The sequence below is a fragment of the Phalangium opilio genome, unplaced genomic scaffold (genome assembly GCF_054372755.1).
Source record: "Phalangium opilio isolate 3A_F unplaced genomic scaffold, DU_Popi_V2 ptg000046l_1, whole genome shotgun sequence".
NCBI classification, from domain to species: Eukaryota; Metazoa; Arthropoda; class Arachnida; order Opiliones; family Phalangiidae; genus Phalangium; species Phalangium opilio.
In genome coordinates, this window is record NW_028324169.1 from 5,009,593 (window position 1) to 5,031,051 (window position 21,459).

At 40.7% G+C, this 21,459-nt stretch overlaps 1 long non-coding RNA gene across 1 annotated transcript; it reads left to right on the forward strand.

Annotated features, from left to right (window-relative positions):
• Positions 1-19,546: 19,546 nt before the first annotated feature.
• On the forward strand, positions 19,547-20,524 carry LOC149676413 (uncharacterized). Its single transcript, XR_016366687.1, has 3 exons — positions 19,547-19,717; positions 19,796-19,869; positions 20,309-20,524. It is a non-coding gene; the product is annotated as an uncharacterized LOC149676413 (long non-coding RNA).
• The last annotated feature ends 935 nt before the right edge of the window (positions 20,525-21,459 follow it).

The window sequence follows — 21,459 nt, forward strand, 5'->3', positions numbered from 1 at the left end:
TTTGGGCTGCGCAAATGTTTAGGAACAGAAAAATTAAGAGCATTTAATAGAGTCGAGAGCGGATGAATGTTAAGAACTAACTTGCGAATAAATGTAACATGATTCAGTCATTAATTTTGAGGAGATTGCCAATAATAGTCCATAATTAGTAGCTTTAGGGAAAAAGTATTTATGACTGAACTCTATAAAACTACGCTGAACTGCTTCTACTGTTTATTTAGGAAAAATTGGCTACAGCTACCCCAGGCAACGCAACCAAACAGCAACATGGAACGAACTAGGCTTAAATAAAAGATTCGGAAATGATGCAGAGATTTCAATGGACTTGGTGACGTGCCTACAAAAACGAAACTTAGCGTCGAATATAGTACCCAAATCTTTAGTTTGAGTTGCTGTGCGGATGGGTTTGGAGTCAGTTGAGCAACATTCAAACGAATTGGTCATTAGAAAACTATTATTCTTTCATTGATAGAACACGACGTTACCTTGCAAAGACGGAAGTGCCGGTACTTTTAGTTTAAGTCATGATTGCTGGGTCGACTGATAAATTTCCTAACGTTGAGATTATTTGGGAAATATACATTAATCTCTGTGTTTCTGAAACTCGAAAATGGCTATTTAAAACCCATATTTATTTAAGAAATAATAAATTTAAATCCTAAAGGCAAACTTCTCCCATAATTATACATTTAATATAGCGAAAATCATGAACTTAAATATATTTACTTCTATTGTTTAGTAATAAAAAATGTGTATGTTGTGTTTAAAACATGGTGAGAAATATATTTTAAAATCTATATTTTAACACCTTTTTATTAAGATTTGAACTAACATAATCTATATGAAAACCAATGTTGTAAATCGAAGCATTTTAAATTTAGCGCCAAAGTATAGATTTTCCCGCCATCTACGTGTTGCTGTTGGAAGTAAAACATCCAGTGGTTACCGCGCATGTCAATGGGCGGGGCTTCACCTTTCCCCACTCGGTCTATATCCCACTCTAATCTTGGTTATCCCCTTCTTGATGGTGCTCACTGCTTTTTCTGTGGGGCCGTTCGATTGAGGATGGTAGGGTGCGATAGTGATGTGTTTGAACCCATTATTTTCCGTAAACGTGCCGAATTCATCGCTGGTGAATGCAGTAGCATTGTCCGAGACCAAGCATTATGGTATTCCGTATCTTGCAAATATGTCTCGTAGTATGTCTATAGTGGTTGCAGAATTCGAAGACTTTAAGGGATATGCTTCGATCCAGTTGGAAAATGAATGTAGAGGTCCGGCGTAATCAATATGCACTCGTTGCATAGGTCTTTCAGGTCTTTCTGGAGTCTTTCTGTTGGCATGAGTGGCATGAAGCTACTGTTGTCTCTATGTCCTTGTCAATCTTTGGCCACCAAACTTTGGATCTTGCGATGGTTTTCAGTTTTGTCATTCCGAAATGTCCTGAGTGAAGCTCGTTCAATATGTCATTTCTGAATTTTCTTGGGACGACAATTCTGTTGCTCCAAATGATGATTCCGTCCAAGACTGATAGTTCGTGTCTTCTGGAAAAGTATTCTTTAGTTGAGAATTTTGGAGATTGTGGCCATCCTTTGCGAATATAGTGAAGAACTTCTGCGATCTCAGGATCTGTAATCGTGGCTGTTTTGATGTCTTCTGCCGTCACGGCTCCGGATGAGTTTGTGGTCAGAAGGACGTATTCGGCTGGTTGAGGTACGTGTCCAGATTCCGTTGGCAAGGGAAGACGACTCATGGCGTCTGCGTTACCGTTTTTATCTCCAGGACGAAATTTTATTTCGTACGAGTATGCCGAAAGAGTGATGGCCCATCTTTGAATGCGTGCGGCCGCTGTTGATGGTATTTGCTTATCGGGCGATAGTAGTACCGTCAGTGGACTGTGATCGGTTATCAATCGGAAGTGCGTTCCCAAGAGGTATTGTCGGAAGTGCGTTACCCCGAAGACTAAGGCAAGTGCTTCGCGTTCAATTTGACTGTAGTTCCGTTCCGCCTGACTGAGTGTTCTGGACGCGAATGCTATTGGTCTATCCATTCCATTTTCTTCCATGTGAGACAGCACGTCTCCAAGTCCAACAGATGACGCATCGCAGGCCAAGACTAGCTTCTTCGTTCCATCGTAGTGCGTCAGTACGGCTGGTGAAGCGAGAATCTTCTTGCAGGTGTTGAAAATTTCCGCGGCTTCAGGAGTCCAGTCCCATTTCTGTCCTTTACGTGTGAGTGTGTAGAGAGGAGCTAGCAGTGTTGACATTGGTGGTATGAATCTTGAGTAGTATGTGACAAGTCCAAGAAACGATCTTAATTCTCCGAGGTCCTTTGGCTCTGGAGCTTGCAAGATCGGCGTTATTAGTTTTTGTGACGGGCGAAGTCCTTCGGAATCGATGACATGACCGCAATACTCAACGGAATTGGACATAAAAATGCATTTTTTCTTTCTCAACTTGGCGCCTGAATCTTCTAAACGTGTGAAGACAGAGTCCAGTGTCTCAAGGTGTTGTTCGTCATTTGGGCCGGTGATCAATATGTCGTCTTGAAAAATTGCAATTCCCGGAAGACCAGTGAGAAGTGATTCCATCGTCCTTTGAAAGACAGCTGAGGCTGACGACACACCAAAGGGAAGTCGGTTGTAGCGGAAAAGTCCTTTTTCCGTGTTTATGACCAGCAGTGATTTCGAAGAGTCGTCCAATTCAAGCTGGTTGTACGCATCTTTCATGTCAAGTTTCGTGAATTTCTGGCCGCCGTTTAGGTTGGCGAAGAGTTCCCCGATTTTTGGTAACGGATACTGTTCCGTGTCAGTTGCTTTGTTGGTGGTGAGTTTGAAGTCTCCGCAGACTCGGACTTTGTTATTGGACTTCAATACCGGAACGATGGGAGCTGCCCATTCTGAGATTGACACGGGTTCGATGATTCCCTCTGATTGTAGACGATCCAATTCTTCATTGACCTTTTCTTTAAGAGCGAACGGTACGGGTCTAGCTTTGAAGAATTTTGGAGTGATTCCTTCCTTTTGATGCAGGTGGACTTTAGTATGTTTGATGTGGCCAAATCCTGGAGCAAAAAGGCTTTTGTGGGAGTCGAGTACGGCTGCTAATTTCGACTGATGGATAACGGTAGATGCTTGATGGATCGTTGAAGGGTGCTGGGTAATGAGGTTGAAAGGCCGGATCCAATTTCGTCCGCATAGTGTTGGTCGGTCTTCAGTGGCGATGACTAATAGTAATAAATGCTCAACGCCGTTGTAGGTGACATCAATGTTAATGAATCCGGTTGTTTCAACGAGTCCGCCGTCGTAGTCGCGCAAGGTGATGTCCGTCTCCTGAATGTCGGGTAAGGCAAGGAATTGTTTGTTCTGTTCGTAATTTTGCAGGGACATCAGAGAGTACGCCGCACCGCAATCAAGTTCCATGTTAACAGTTCGATTGTTTATTAAGAAGTCGCAGTAATAAGGTGCGGGTGCAGAAGGCAATGAAGATACTTGAAATAGGTGGTACTCGTGATCGTTGTCGGAAGTCGGATTCGGCAGTGATTGGTGTGATTCTTCCACGTTGTGTACTTGACGTGTAGTTGTCGAATTTGAGGAACGGTTGCTTGTGTTTCTGTGACTCGTTCGTGTAGCTGACAGGCAGACCGCTTGCAGGTGTCCTAACTTGACGCAGTGATGACAAGTGTTGTTCTTGAATTTGCAGGAATCAGCTCGGTGCGATGGATTTCCGCATCTGTAACATTTATTTCGAAGGGTAGAAGCAGTGTCGTGCGTAGAGTTGTTATTGGGACGTCTGGTTTCGATGCGTGCGCTCTGATGTCGAGGGTTTGGTTTACGTGGTCGGGATACTATCTTGTTCACGGCAGTAGAAGGAGTTGACAATTCGCGTAAATTGTTCGTAGCAGATTCAAGGGCCAAGGCTATCTTCTGGGCTTTCTTGAGTGTTAACGTGCGTTCAGATAGTAATCTGGCTTGAATGGTCTCGTTTTGTATCCCTGCCACGAAACGGTCTCGTAGTGATGTCTCCAAGGTTGTGCCAAAACTGCAAAATTCCGCCAATTTACGCAGTTGTGCTAAGTACGTTGCTATTGTTTCCCCGGGGAGTCTATTTCTTTGCTGAAAGCGTAGACGTTCCATGATTTCAGATGGCGGTGGATCAAAGTGAGTGGTGAGTGCTTGAACCAGTTCAGCATACGTTTTGTCGTAATGTAGTGTAGGTGTTTGAGCCGATCATCGTTAAGAAGGCGGCTCTCATTCGAGTTGGATCGGTGATATACAAGTCCATTCGTTCCGCGTAGATGGAGAAGGGTTGATCGCAGTCATCAAAAGCTGGTAGCGTTCCAATAGTAGCCATGAAGAATGTCAGTAGTTGTAGGTGCGAGATGGCAGAAGTTCTTCGGACACGTTGATAGTTTAGCAGGAATTCTTGTCGTAACTTATCTCGCCTCCGTCGCCATTGGTATGTCCGAAGTAGGTTAGGAGTGATTAAGCGTAGTATTTAAGTTCTAAAATCGTTTATTTACAAACTAATTATTGCGCGTCGTATGTACATGGAGATTAAAAGTAGAACTATCGTATTACATAGCTATTCACGAACTGGATGCCTTTACATGGATAACTGATCTTTTTATACAATAGGAAGATGTTTTTTTACTGATAACACAACGAGTTAACGACTAGCGTTTTATGCTAATATAGTTAATTTCAGTTCAGTTCTAGATGTAACACCTATCATGATTACCAATTATACGGTGTCTTCTACGTTGACGGTCTTGCACGACGAAACTCCCGAAATCTTGTAGGTTGTCTCTAATGTTCGTGAAGGTTCTTCAAACCGGCCTTCGTCGGTTTGGGAAGCGTTCGGCATAAAGCAATGCCGCTTGTTGAACGTTACCACGACATTTACCCAAAATAAACGTCATGTCCAATTTTTCTCGGTTGGAGTAGGCTGCCATTCGTCTACGACACAGGACTTACAACGTTTATACGAATTAAGCTGCTAGTAACGACGCGTACGTTTGATTGAATAATGTGCCGAATTCTCAGTGCCGCGGAAAATTCTAACCTTCGTAACCTCGTATGGATTCCTTATCTAAGTAGGCCAAAGCCACGAGTTTAGTGATGCGATAGACGCATTACCATTAGCAGTGATGCGGGACCTGTGGTTCCAGCAGGATGGTGCGCCACCACATTGGGCGGTCAATGTTCGCCAATGGCTAACTGAGCACTTTCCAAACCGTTGGATCGGTAGAGGTGGACCAATTCCGTGGCCAGCAAGATCCCCTGACCTAACCCCACTTGATTTCTTCTTATGGGGATATGTTAAGGGGAAGGTGTTTGCAACAGAACCTTTAAATGTAGACGACTTGACGGCCAGAATTCGAAGCGTAATTGAACGAATCACTCCTCAAATGCTAGAAAACGTAATACAAGGCATGGACAATCGTCTTGAAGAGTGCCTACACCACGACGGTAGGCACATCGAATATTTACGCTGATGGGTTTACCAAACAGCCCTTTAATTTGTAGTGTGATGCCTTAGTTCCTAAGCTTAATCGTAGGTCTTTAACGTTTCAAAGTGCGTATCATTAAACGATATTCACTATGATACTTGTTGCACGTTCTCATTTGCATACAATGACACATGACACACCCTGTATACGAGCTCGAAAATGTACTGCACTGAAGTAGTCCGTCATGGGTTTTGGGGGTTTTCCACAAAGGTAGGTGTTGCTCTGATCTCTTCCACACTGTATATATATATATAACAGATAAAGTATCTCAGACCTACGAGGGGGCTATTCTCTTCTGCAAGAAGCGATATCTAGTTTACTAGGGAGAAGGATTAAGATGCCTTAATATTCGTGCGCCATAGTCAAAGTCCCACTTTCAAAATAAACGGATGGGACGAAAAAGGAGGTCGGGCTACTTCGCCTCTCCTTTGACGGAAAATACGTATTTTTCGTTATTTGCGTCGCGTTTACGTGAGATTTCAAGAACAAATGACAAGCTAGGGCGGGGATTAACTCCGGACCTTTGTTTGGACTGGAGATAAAGCTAGAAATGTGGCAAATTTATACCTTCTCACTAGTAAACTAGATATAGCTTCTTGTTTTCTGTTATTTATCACTGTATATAGTTTCATGAACTCCTCGCAAAGTGCCTGATTGTTTCCCTAATCCTCCAGTCTATCGCGAAACACGTACGAAACGGCCAAGAAGGTTAATTTAGCCACCTACTTAGTCGGTTGTTTCATTTTGATAGAAGTCTTCAAAGCCAACCTGTCGACAAAATTGACGGTGTACATTGATCGCAACATTAACACCTTCGAAGATATCTTCAAATACCCCAACATGCGCATTGTTTTTTAGGACAGAAATATCATAAAGTATTATTTCCAGGTATAAATTTTATCGTAAGATGATATATTTTCCATAACTTTGTCAGTGGTTAATGAGAGCTTGTCTTGAAGTGACGTAGTTGAAACGTCATAGATTCAGGGTAAAGCGACGCCTGGTGAGGCGCTGTCAAAGGCTTAGTACAGACTAAATAGGAAGGCAGACTGCAAAGCCGACTGTATTCAATCCTTGCGTCGTTCTCGAACTAGCTCTCACCAGGTCTCTAGCATTTACAAGTATAGGTTGTGTCATACTAATGAAACAATATTTTATAAACCTATGATATCGTGTTATTAATCTGGGTTTGACAATAGGTGGTTGCGAATCATAGTCAAGAGTGCCAAGGATCAAAATCAGTAACGATTGTTCTTCCATCTCCTTGATTATTGTTTTTTATCGTATTCTAAAAATTAGTATATAAATAAAACGCTTTTTATTTAGCTCTACAAATATAACTAATCACTATATGTCACGGAGGGGTTCTGTTTCGGCCGTATCTGTGTGTGTCTGTTGTTACAGCCTAGGGTACCGCGTTCCCAGTTTGCAAATCAAAGCAAAAGTGTTCACCATTTAATTGTTGTATAAATAGTCGAATTTATCAATTTTAAAGCACAGATCTTTGACGCGCACCGATACAACTATGTAAAAATAGGGGTGAATAATTATGCTATACAGTAAACAAGTTAGGAAACCAAAATAAACCTCTCCGAATCGAGACGAATTTACTTTCCTAACACAGGTCCGCCAGCCAATGAGACAAACCGGAAATACATAGTTCTAATCGGCGAGATATTGCCAAGATCTTTTTTAAAGTTCAAAGCGTTTAATAATTTCCTGCGAATCCTCAATAATTCTAATGAGGACCTAATATCTATCACTTAAATGTGTATTTAACTTTCGGCTCACTCTGAAGTGAACCGTTAATACCTACTATAAGAGGACACGAAACAGGTCAATTCTGGTTAAAATCTAGAGAATCTTATCTCATAGACCCAATCGTTTCAACACGTATGGAGAGATGAAGTATGAACATCTTTATTATTTAATGAAATTAAAAGTTACGTTTAAACTATATATAAATGTAGTAAAGATGAATTATAAAGTAAACACCAAATTTTAAATGTTAATATCAAAAGATGTTCTTGGAATATTGAGATGAAACAAAGCTTTATAGCTACAAAACTACTAAAGGAATCGTAATGCCGAAAAATAGTTAAGTATTTCCATTTAATATTCTGCAAAAAGAAAATGTTATCGTTTTGTAAGAGATCTTTTCATCCTACTCGCTTTATATTAACTTTGATATTCGTGTAGTGTTTCGATTCAGATGCAATCTTCATTACTCGTTCTATATAAACTTTGACTTGTGTCATTCCAAAGAATGAAGTTTATCTTAAGAAATAATATAAATATAATTGATATTAATTATTTTAATCGTCAGTACTTTACGTTTATTATAGTTAAGTCGGTTTAAGAAACTTAATTCCTAAAATAATTTTAAACATAGCTATTTATAACGCTATACTTCTAGAGACCAACTATATCAGAACTCTTGTAAATTTAGGGTATATAAGGCCATTGTTTCACACTAAGGGATAAGAAAATGCGCAATTGCGTGAACCTTTGGTAGAAGCCCTGCCCTTGGGAGGCTAGACGTTTCTTGTATCTCTAGCCGCTCGCTGCGTACATTTTAAGCCTAACGACGATGATGGAGTAGAAGCCAATGTTACAGATTGGTGCCTATGTGGTATAGACGAAAGACGAGTAGAGGTGGTTTTAGAAGCCAATGTTGCAGATTGGTGTCTATGTGGTATAGACCAGAGACCAGGAGATGGTGGTGTTAGAAGCCAATAAGAACAGATTGGTGTGTATGTGGTGTACACGAAAAACTAGTACATGGTGTTGTTGTTAGGAGCCAATAAGTACCGGTTGGCATTGAGTGAAAGAATTGACGGTTAGTCAGCAAATGAAGATGTAACGGCTAGTTAGTGATTGGCGTCAATTAAGATGGAAGAAAAATTTTCCTAATTTCTGTGTACTGCGAACTCGGTCCGGAAATTGCGATCACGTTTGCTCCGATTTGCCAATTGCGAACGCGGTGACAGACACATAGACAGACAGACACGTCCAGTGTAAAAACTCTCCGTGACGTCATCGTCACACGGAGAGGTAAAAAAAAGACTGCTGTTAAACTCATTCCGTATTAAGTTTGAGTAGAGAACAAGATTATCTTAAATGCTAAAATAACTACAATTAAAATTAAACATTTTGTTTATGAGTTATTTGCCTTTTTGAGCGTTCCATCGTTTTAAAAAAGAACAGTTAATCATTCTTGAGAGGCTTGACTAATATTGACGTTTGAAATGAAGCATACCTCTGTTGCTTTGCCTTACTGGAGTACGGCGAAGCAACTATAGGTAGGAAGCACCACCAATGGGAGGCTAGACGTTTCTTGTAACACTAGCCGATCGCCGCGTATGTCTTAACCCTAACGATGATGATGGAGATAGAAGCCAGTATTTACAGACTGGTGCCCATGTGGGAAGGGCAAAAAGACCAGAAGATGGTGTGGTTTGGAAGCCAGTGAGTACAGACTGATGTCCATGTGGGATAGACAAAAGACCAGATGGTGGTGTTTAGAAGCCTGTAAGGACAGACTGGTGTCCATGTGGGATTGACAAAAGACCAGATGATGGTGTTGTTTAGAAGCCAGTAAGTACAGACTGGTGTCCTTGTGGAATGGACAAAAGAACAGATGATGGTGGTGTCAGACCGACAATGGAGTAATAGCCAGTGTTAGTGGAATACAATTTTCCAAATTTCCGGGAACTGTAAATGCGGTCCGGAAATTGAGAACACATTTGAGTAGTAGGGACTACCTAGTTGCGCAGAGATCCAAGATGGCCGCCGCCCCAAGATGGCGGCCAGACCCTCATCCAGCAAACTCAAACCAAACTTTTCAGACAAGTCTGGACTAGCCCGAGCTGTTAGTTTCAACCCTCCCATGACATCATCTTCTTAACTTAAACTGAAACTAAAACTATAGTCAACCTTGACGTCATCCCTGGCTTGCTAACATTGGGTGTTACCCTTTTTTCTCTGTAAGCCTAAAGTTAATAATAACACAGATTTTAAGACATCAAATATTTACTTTTTATAAGATGTACAGATATGGGTGATAAATAAATACAGAATATATATTACAAAATAATCAACAACCAACAAGGATAAACAAACATGTTTTAAAGAGTTCATTTTTCACGTTGACCCGGTATCGTTATTTGACTCGGAAGTGCAATCGGTGGAGGGACGTTTGGGTTTATTTTCTAATTGTTTTCTGCTTCGCCGTTCAATTTCGTAAAGAGTTAACAAAACGTTGACTATTAACCCGTAAACAAAAAAGAAAATGAGGCACAACATATTGCGAGGGCTATGATAACAAATGATATTTAAATTGCTAGTACGTGCTATATGTAACATACTAGAGAGTGAAGCGGCAGTTTTAATTGGATCCTATTTGTCACATTAGGCGGAGCGTAAGTAAAGAGATAACATCATTGGATAGGTTAATTAAGGTGGAGTTAGAAAATAAGCCTATAATTATAAGTCTGACAAGAATAACAAATATAGAAATAAAAATTTTTTAATAACAAACAATATAATATATACAATAACAAATATTTATATGTAAAAACCCACCACCATTTAAAAAGATTAAACACCGGTCGACCCAAACCCCCCACTGCCGCGTGACGTAGGGGTCAAAGTCTAGAAACAACATAAAAAATGTGTCACATGTTAAAACCTAAATTAAAAAATTGAAAATATTTACCGCCGTTTCCACCGGTCTTAGCAATATAACCGGCGTCACGATCAATTGGGCGAAACGATCACCCCGCTTGACAACGTAGGGGGTTTCCCCGACATTTGCGACGACGACTTTTATGGGTCCCCGATAGTCGGCGTCTATTATTGTTAAGAATTATTATGCTTTTACGCATTATAAAATAACTAATAAACATACCTATCGTCCCCTCGGCGACAAACAGCCCTTGGGCCGTTAAGCTGCTACGGCCCACAAGGCGGCCGTAGCTGTTCTCGGGCAGCATCACACCTAACCCAGTCGACACAATTTTGATACCGTGAGGGTCGATTACGGTATCCACTGGACAATATAAGTCCAGTCCGGCCGACTGGGGGGTGGCGCGACGGGGAGTAAGCGCTGCCGGATGGATTTTAATCACAGGCAGGCAGGGCAGACGAGAGGCGTTGGAAAAAGACATTTTAAAGAGGTACTGTTGAAGTCTTTAGAAAACAACTGATAACTTTCATTTTGAAACCTGGGGCTTATATACAAAATTAGCGAGGTCAAATCTAATAGTGTCTAGGCAATACTTTCAAGATTCTTAAAATTCAATAAATAGCCAAAAAGTTAATTAGATATAAAGGCATAAAATTACCAAAATCTCTCCGAGGTCTAAGTTTTTTTTCGTATGCAAAAAAGTTGTCTAGGTGTGTTTTAAATAATTCAAACGAGTTCGTGTTATATAAAAAAAAACCCTTTAGCGAAGGTTAAAAAGAAGTTACTTTGATAGCTGCCTAAGGGGACAAATATTAATCGTATGCAAAAGCTTGTTTAGGCGTGTTTCGAATAATTTGAATAATTCTCACGAGATCGCTTTATATAAGAAAAACAATTTATTAGTGAAGGTTAAAACTAATTACTTTGGGAGGGACGGAAATTGTTTTTTAACATGATTTAAATCTAAATAAATGTATATTAATATTAAACTAGAGAGGTTATTTTTTATATAGATAGATATATTAAGGTCCTCTTTAATCTTTAGTATCAACTTCGCAATAAAAAAAATGTATTTTAGGTTAAATTAAAAAATAGCGTATCAGACATAATTATATTTTTTGAAACTCTTAATATGAATCGAATAAGGTTGTGTTATAAAAAATCATGTCTGGGCCTGTATTTTTAAAAAAAATGCCCCTGAGATTTTGGGTATAAAAGCTCGAGCATTGGCATTGGATTTTCACAATCAATCCAGCCATGAGTAGCAAATATCCTCAAGAATCACAGTCTATGTTTGACTCTCCACCGTCTTCTCCTGGGGATCGAGCCGGAACTAGCAGCGGTAAGCGGACCATAAATCAATTTTTGAAGCCCGACCCTGTCGAGGTGTTAATCGACTCGGACGACGAGACGTTCGTCCAAGACGTACTACAAAAACACGTCGTGGGCATTCACGGCATTGAAGGCTCGTACAGACTGAGTGACGGCCAATACTTCGAGACACGAGTCCCCCCGCGAAAAGGGGACTATTTTGTAGACATAAGTGTCTTCAAATTTAAGGATATAAAGGACTCCCAAGCCGACAAGCTTTGGGAGTGCAGCCACAAGCGGCTGAAACGAGTCGTTGACGGGAAAGATAAAGAGGCGGTCAAACTCCTCAACGCCTTCCACCGGTTGGTGGAGGACATAAAGGGTGACGCTCAGGCCACGCAGCAGCCGCCAAGCAAAGTAAGTATCTTATTAACAATAAATTTACAAACCAAAATTTTGTTCCAATTTTTTATTTCTGATAGAGATTCAAAAAATGAGTTCGAGCAGCGGCAGCAGCGGGAGTGACTCGGAGGGTAGTGGAGGAGAGGAACACGCCCAGGTAAACCGGTACTACACAATTGAGCGACAGATTGACAAAACGAGTCGCAAGTGGCATTGTAAACAAATCGATTTGCGTATAGCTTTCAAAAATTTGGATGACATCCCAACGCGAGATTTTTTTCGAATTTTTCGAAAAATTCTCGACGAAGTTATACGCAAATTAGTAACCGAGAACCCCGGGTATAATCGGGTTCGATTTGTTTTAAGCTCCCCCGGGTTGACGACCCCCGTTAATATTAAATTTATAAAAATTGACAAATTCACCAGTAAGCGAATTATGCGCACCATCTATAGAGTAACGCAATCTAGTCGGGACTTTGTCTTTAATGGCGAAGATTTTCAGTTTGATATAATTTTTCTAAACCTCGATGCAAATATAGGGACTTATTATAAATCCATAAAAAATAGAACTTTGGTTAATTTGGATTATTTCGTTAAACAAAATAACCAATTTATTTTTATGGAGAATAATGATAATCTCTGTTTTGCTCGGAGTTTAGTTCTGGGTAAAGAGATGGCCGATCGCAATTTTTATCAACAAAATAAGCAAGGTCCTCCCTTTAACAAGAACAATTTTGACAAACTGAAACGCAATAGCACCCTCGTGGGTAATATTGCGAAAATCTTGCACCGAAAAGCCGGAGTCCCCGAAGGTTTCGTTACTCTAGAAGATATTCAAAAATTTCAAAATTATTTAGTTCCCCATTATCGAATCGTAATCGTTGATGCTGCGAATAATTTTACCATATTTTTCAAAGGCCCCCAAGCTCCTAAATTTATCTATTTATTAAAATTGGCGACCATAACCACCCCGCGAAAACTTGGCACGGTATGATGGGGGGTTGTACCTCTTGCGATTTATGCTTGAAATCTTTTTACAAACGTGAATTGTTAAAAGAGCATAAATGCCCCGAGGATACAAAACCCTATATATGTTTTCGGTGTCAAGGAGAAGCTTTTCATTTAACTAACGAGGATGTTTTAAAACGTTGCGACGAATGCCACCGCTACTTTTTCCCGGGCCCCTGCTACGAAAATCATTTACTTAATGGCACCTGCGCGAGCCAAAAACGATGTTTAGAATGTGGGCGACTGATGGGTGACGACCAAGACTGCAATCCCGAATGCTCTCAGTGTAAAATAGTTCATCCGCCAGGTGAACATTTTGTTATGCCTTTGGAAACCAAAATGAAAGCCTCGCGGTTTATTTATTACGACATTGAGACTATTCTGAGAAATAATATCCACGTCCCCATTTTGCTAGTTTGCGACGTAGAGACTGAAGCTGGCTTTGAAACCAAAATTTTTTACGGCACCAATTGCGTTGAGCAATTTTTAAATTATTTATTTAGCGTAGAGCAGGTAGTTTTGACTGGACAGAAACGTAAAACGTACCAACCGCGCTTTACTAACACTCAAGTCGTAGCTCATTACGCGAAAGCTTTTGATAACTTCTTAATTCTTAACGCTTTAGTTCATAGACACGTTACCCCTGCCGTTATTTTTGACGGCAGTAAAATTTTAATGATTCATCTTGAGGGACCGCAAATTAGATTCCTCGATAGCTTTAATTACATTAGTCAACCTCTGCGTAATTTCACCAGCATGTTTAGCCTCGGCGATGTGGCGAAAGGATTCTTTCCATTTGATTTTCATACCGAAGAAAATCTTAATTACATTGGCGTCATCCCTGAAGCTTCGTACTTTAACGTAGCTCAAATGAAAGCCAATGATTATCGAGATTTTCAAACTTGGTACGCGTCAATGGAAGGATCTATTTACAACATCAAAGAGGAGCTTATTAAATATTGCATTCAAGACGTTCGAGTTTTAAGACAAGGCGTCGAAGCTTTTAGAAAAATTTACGTAGACCTAACCAAATTAGACCCTTTTTGCTTAAAAAATATTACTTTGGCGGGTGCTTTAACCACTATTTATCTTAACAATTACTATAAACCTTACAGCATGGGTATTGTTCCTTCTAACGGCTATAACGCAAAATTTAATCACAGTCAGATTAGCTTAAAATATCTCGCTTGGGTGGAGAAAACGGAAAATATAAAATTGCTAGCGGCTTTAAGCTATGGGGGTGAATATCGGGTGGGTCGCTATTTAGTCGACGGCTATAGTGAAACTCCGCCCAAAATCTACGATTTCCACGGTTGCTACTTTCACGGTTGTCCATGCCAAAAACTCAATGCCTACAATACCCAACTCAAAGCCAGCAACAGATTTCTGTACGAGCGAACGCTAGATAGAGAGCTGTTTATTAAAGAGAAGATGGTCGGGTATGAATATACCTCGATTTTTGAGTGTCAATTTGCTAAGCTTTTAAAAGAAAACGCCGAAGCAAAGGCTTTCTGCAAAAGTTTAACTTTTCGACCTCAAATATCAGCTCGTAGCGCTCTCTATGGGGGACGAACGGAAAATTTTGTTCTTAACTGCCACGTGCAAGGTGAGGAGAAAATTTTCTACAAGGATATTATTTCTTTGTACCCGAAAGTTTGTCGCGATTGTCCGTACCCTAGCGGCCACCCCATAATCTATAACAGAGATTTTGACAAATCGCCAGGGTGGTATTTTGGCGTTATGAGTTGTCGTTTGCTGCCCCCTCAAGATCTCCACATCCCCTTAATTCCCTTTCGCAGCGGTGGTAAATTAGCCTACGCCCTCTGTCGCACGTGTCTAGAATTGCGAGCGGAAATCTGCGAACACACTGTCAATGAACGGGCTTTCGAATCAGTCTGGCCAACGGTTGAAGTCTATGCCGCTATGGAGCATGGATATAAACTCCTCGATATATTCGAGGTTTACCATTATCCAAAAACGGAATATTTCTTCGCCCAGTACATGACTGATTTTATCGCCTTGAAAGTGAAGAATTCCGGATTTCCAGCTCACGCGCAAACGCCTCTGCAAAAAGAGGCGTATATCGCTGACATAAACAAGAATGAAAAGCTTTCTCTGACCGTGGCGGATATTCAATCAAATCCTTCCCTGCGTAATATCGCTAAAATTAATTTAAATTCTCTTTGGGGTCGCATGGCGTTAAATACGGGAAAGATTCGCAGCATCTTTATCAACAATTATTACGAATTGATACGATACGCGAGCGATTACACTCTGGAATTAGTCGACTTACGGCCAGTTACGGAGTCGATCGCTCTCTTATCGTACAAAGCCAAAAGCGATTACGTTTCGGACTACAAACTGGGGTCGGCCATTGTGGGGAGCTTCGTTTCTTGATACGGGCGACTCGAATTGAACAAGATGTTGCTTCAATTAGACCGCGCAGCTTTGTATTGTGACACCGACTCGATAATCTACCGCCATCTACCGGGAAAGTTTGACATTCCAACTGGCAATCATATTGGTTGCTGGGCGGACGAACTCGGCGGTGATTATATAACTTCCTTTTGTAGTACCGGTGCCAAAAGTTACTCGTTTCGCACTAGCAAAGGAAAAGAAGTCAAGAAAATTAGAGGGTTGACGTTAAATCGAGAAAATCTTGAAAAACTTGACTTTGAAACCTTTGAAAGTGTAACGATGAATCCGGAAAAGGAAGTTACAGTCAATGTCCCTTTTAATTTTAAACGGGATAAATAAAAGCTGCAGCTAGAGGCCGTTAAAATCACCAAAAGATTTCGCCAAACCTCGAATAAGAGATTGTTGAACGCCGATTTGACAACCAGTCGACCCTACGGTTTCAAAGAGGCAACACCCGCTTCAACATCTCTTTCGCATGAATTACGAGGCTAGGCGAAGACATACTTTTGAGGGCTTGTGGGAATCTTGCGTTCCTATCGAAGCCCTGGCCAAAGACGGTTTCTATCTTGCAGATGTAGAAACACAGACGACGCGCTGCGCCTTTTGCGGCATCGCCTTGTACCAGTGGCGTTGCACGGACCATCCATCGAGGGAACATCGGAAACACAGCCCATCGTGTCCGATGGTTTCCAAAAAACCGTGCAACAACAAACCACTGCGTCAGGGGTTTCCCGACTTCCCGACCAGCGAGGGCGAGGATGTTTGCGAGCCTCTAATCCAATCATGCCCAGCCACCAACAACGAGCGGTCGGGAAACGAAAAAGTGCGCGTGCGCATAAATCCGTCGTGTTTTCTTCTGTAGTGCGTGTGTACCAGCTACCCTCCGAGTCTCGCGTGAACTTTGACCTCATCAACGACCAACGCTTTCGCCAAAGGATAACGGAATTTGAAAAAAAAATTTTAAAAACAATTAATTAATAGGGATTTTTTTTTGGGGTAAAACGGTTTTTTTTGTTTATATTTTTTTTAATGCTATTTAAATATGTAAGGGTTTTTTTGGGGTTTTTGGATTTATAGTGTTTTAATTTTTTTTGATTATTAATGTTTTTTAAATATCTATGTTTTTAATATAAATAACCTGTCAACAATAATAAAATGTTTATTATTTAAAATGAAGCCAACCGAGTCAGTCTCGCATTCTTTAAAGTTCCAAACACCCGCCCAGTTTCTAATCGTGGGGCCAACGCAAGCGGGGAAGAGTTTTCTTTTAAGTAACTTATTGCAAAATCATCAGCTTATGTTTGACCCACCGCATAAAAAGGTTATTTATTGCTACGCCGCCTGGCAGCCAAACTATGAAAAATTGAAACAATTGATTCCGGGAATTCAGTTTATTCAAGGCTTGCCAACGGCGGATCCGGACTTTTGGGAAATGAATCGCGACTCCTACTTGATACTAGACGATTTAGCTAGTCAATTATTTAAACAAACTCATATTGCCGATTTAGTGTGCGTGACATCGCATCATTTAGGGTATACGGTTATTATTATTACTCAACAACTGTTTCCCAAGGGTAGCCAATCGCGGATAATTTCTCAAAACTCTTCCTATTTTATAATAATGAAAAATCCTCGAGATGTCGCCTCTATTAGATATTTGGCGCAACAAATAAGTCCAGATAACCCGAAGCGTATTACGGAGGCGTACAGACTAGCCACTAGAGAACCCTATAGCTATTTGTTAATTGATTTAAAACAAGAAACTCCGGAAAATTTACGATTAAGGTCGCGAGTTCTACCTCACGAATCACCTATGTATGTCTATGTCGATTAAATTTAATTGTCATTTGAATAATGGCCCCACGCGTTAAACGTCGATCAGCAAAACGCTCCCGGCTCGTCGTAGCGCGTCCCTCGACCAAGTTTGCCAAATTTGTCCCTTATTTACAGAGTTTGCGTCAAACTAGCTGTAAACAACGGCGAACCCTCTTAAACAATAGTAGCGCGCCTCAATTAAAGAGCATTCAGACAATTTGTAAGAATTTAAAGGGCGGAGGTATTTATTTGAGTAAAGACCGTAAGAAAAAGCTAGCAAAGTACAAGAAAATTATTAGACAACTCGGATCAAGTACCTTGTCGCAGAAAAGCAAAAAAAAGCTGTTGTTGCAGCAATCAGGTGGCTTTCTTACGACGTTGCTTGCCGCAATCTTGCCTTCAATTGTCCAAGCCATAGCTGCTAAACTATGAAACAAATGGTTCTTGTGCCCGCTAGCGCAGTAACTTCAACAGCTGCCCAAGAACACTCTGCTTTGGACCGAGAGATTGAGGATATTTTAAAATCGCCATTGAATGCCTACGATAAATTATATAAATATTTAGACGCTTTTAAGAAATATTTAAGTATCGAGAAACAAATTCCTTTACCTAAATTTGAGGTCGTAACACAAACAATGCCAAATGTCCCCACGCCGCCATTACCGGTCACCCCTAAAATGCCCCCGCGAAAAAAACAATTGTCATGGCCGAGCTATGCCACGTCATCACCGACAACAAGCGCTTCAGGCAGTTCTTTTACTACGCCTAAAGAACCGAGCCTCGGCAAAAGGTTTTAAAAAGCGAAACGGCTGCGGGGACACCAACACGAGAAGATTTTTACCAGCAATATGGGCCGACCTATGTTGGAGATATGGTGAAACGGCAAGCCGAAGTTCTTGCAAATCATTTGCAAAACACATTTTTCACGCCAAAAAGAGAGCTAGAAGAAGGAGCTGTCGGTTATGCAAATCGTGACGACGATTTACAAGAGGAAATTGTCGATGAACAAGAGAATTTAGCGGAGGAAAACGGGGACAATTTAACGGACTTGGAAAACCTGTTTGAGACGGCCTCCGCTAAACAGAAGAACAAGAAAAAAAAGAAAAAACCTCGGAAAAAGAAAGACGAACTTCAAAACTTAGGACCGCTGGTTCCATCTAACGAGAGGAGAAAGAGGCATAATAAATGGCGCGATATTGATTAATAAAAAAATGTAATATTTAGACAAATAAAAAATTGTTTTATTGCGAACAATATCTGTGTACATGTTTTTTTAAATGTAAAGATAAATATAATAAAGCGACATAGTCGTTAAGTTTAAGATTCTGGTCATAGATGGCGTCTAATATCGTCTTTCTAGCCACGCCTTGGCAGCGGAGTGCTAGGTATAAACAACAATGGATGCCGCACAGTTGAAAAAATGGATGTTGAATTTGTTGTTTATTGTAAACAACTCGTTTCCCGTATCGTTTTAAATTAACTTTATAGTATCGCGGCGAATTTCCGTAAGTGCAAAACATTTCCACCGTGTCATTGTTAGAAAAGCACGCTATCCAATGTTCTCCAGCCTCTTCAGCTGCTTCATTATTGAATATAAAGCAAAATTTGGACCTTTTTGGCCGTTCTGGGAGTCTGTCTACTGGGAAGCATCCTAAATAGTAGGGTCGCGTTCTTTTGTCGCAAGTTAAAAGAGCGTTTATTTGCGAAGTGTTCATAATTTAGTCTCAGGTAACGAGACTTTTTGTAATTCGGCGCTGTAGAAAACACCCAGAATTTGATCCCCCTTTAAATCTGCTACGCGATAGACGGGTGGTGACCTGGGTATGACGTCAACAACGCGAAATATTTCGTCAGTAAACGTGCCTCCCGAACTGGTTTTTCTAAATACTCTACTAGCTATAGAGAGACGCACGTAGTCGCCAACTTTAAGCCTCGGTGCGTATCGAGTAATGCCGTTTGATTTCCCGTACAGTTTATTCCAAATGATTGATTCGTTATCTATATTAACATGAACCGGTGCAATTCCAGTAGTTGAATGAACCCGTTCATTATAAGCTTTAGTAATTAAAGGTAAATATTTAACGTAATTTTTATTCCCTGTGGCCGTAATAACCCGGGCAATTTGTTCCTTAATTGTTCTAATAAAGCGTTCCGCGAGACTGGCCTTATGCTGACTCCGGGCAAAATGTATTTGCACATTGTGCCGTTTCAAGAAGGAATCAAAGTTGCGCGAACTAAATTCCCCACCGTAGTCCGTGTATATTTTTAAAGGGGTCCTCTCTCGAAATATTTTTTTAAAAGCCTCGATAACCTCGCCAGATGTTTTGTTTCTAAGAGGTACTGTCCATCCGTAGCGGCTTAAGACGTCAATGACGCACAAAACATAGCGAACATTTTTATTAAAACGTTTTAATTTCGGTAGATCCAACAAATCAGCTTGAAAAACGTCATCGATAGTCGAGGCGTACACCTGGTTAGTTTTGAATCGGAAACGTCGAAATCGATGTTTCGTGTAGGCAGGTTGTTTCTCGAGAAAGGCGATTAATTTTGCTTTTGGCACGTCCGGTAAGGCCTTTTGTAATCTGGCTAGCGACCCATAGGCGGCCGGATTAGCCATGTCGTAATAAATTTTTCTAATTTTAGCGTCCATGTCTTAACAAGTATAAATAACGACTAAATGGTTTACCAATAAACAACTTTATTTAATACACGCAAAGGTATTTTAATAATAATAATAATAATAATAATAATAATATAAGCTTTTGTCTATGAAGGGATATCCACACTAAGCCTGTGGCTTGTTTACAGGTGGGTCCCTTTACAGTGCATAGAGGGGTGGTGGCTAGCCCCTATGCCACAGCTAACCTACAGCGCCCTATACTAACTATTACCGTTAACCTCTGCAAGTTTTGATGGAAAGGAGAAACCGGGTAAGACCGCGGAGGAAAACTCCTTTTAACAAGCGGGGAGAGAACTTGCAAACTCTACGCAGAAGGATTTGTTCCCAGATTTTCACCCGGTGCCACAGTTCGGGATCGAACCCGGGATCCTCTTGCTGCGAGGCGAAAGCGCTAACCGCTACGCCACCCCACTGCGTTTTATCAAAAACAATATCAGTTAAACAAATACGATATATCAGTACATTTATCTTAATAGCCATAAATCAAGGCATTCTTTAAATCGGCAAAACTGTTGACAAAATAAGCGTAAATATCCTCTTGATCCTCGATCCATCCGTGTTCGGTCTCAAATTGATGCAAAATTTTCTCACGATCCAGTTGAGGCAGCGCTTCGTGCAAATTACGCTCGACTCGATCGCTGAAATTTGTGTCAAATTCCGAGCAGCTTTGAGAGTGGCATATTTGTTTTCGACACTCGGCGTTGGCGCAAGTGGAAGTGACGTCAAACAAAGTGGTAGTGAGCTCGTTTAAAATTAATTCGCGCATGCGACAGACAGCTATCCCTTTAGCCTTGAGATCCTCGTCAATCAACGGCTTTAAGTCGATCAATGTCTGCCATCCTGTTTTGTTCAGGCTGAATCCTTCGCTGGTGCTAAAGTTGAGGAAATAACGACTGCCGCTGCCTCGTTCATAGTATCGAAGATCGATTAGACGTTCATCTTTTGAGTTGACGAAGCATTCCAGCTTGATGCGCTCTTTGACGGGCAACCAAATATGATAGCGAGGTATTTTTCCGTCAAAAAAGGACGTGAGTTCATTTTGAAACCGAAACAAAGCGTACCAGGCGTTAGGTTTTAATATAGTTTTTGTACGCGTATCCGATCTTTGAATTAATATTTTAGGTTCAATCGATTCAATGACGCAAATGTCGAGCTTTGGCGTGACGGTGTGTACTTGGTGCATCTTGGCTCGCGACTGATATTGTATTTATAAAGTTTTAGTCTTTTATACGTTGGGGTGATTATAAATAATTTCTCTGTTTTTAGATATTATTAATTGGTTGTTTGGAAATTCGGCCATGACAATGCACGTGACGTTTTCGGTTAGCGGAGAGCTAAATCTTAACGATAATCGCAAGTTACCAGTCTGGGGCATGGAATTTAGGCCTAACGAAGCGAGATGTTCTCTACTCAAATCAAAAACAACGACAAAAAAGCCCTTCTTATATAAATCGTAAGAAATTATATTTCCCCGGTCAAGACCTAATATCTCGAGACCCTCGAATAAAGAATTGTAACATCTAACGTACTGGTCGTCGTCAAAATTAGGCGTAAACGGGATATCGGGATAATTTTGCGAATTTAAAGAGAATTGCATGAAATCGAGTTTGAAATGTTGGAGATCCAG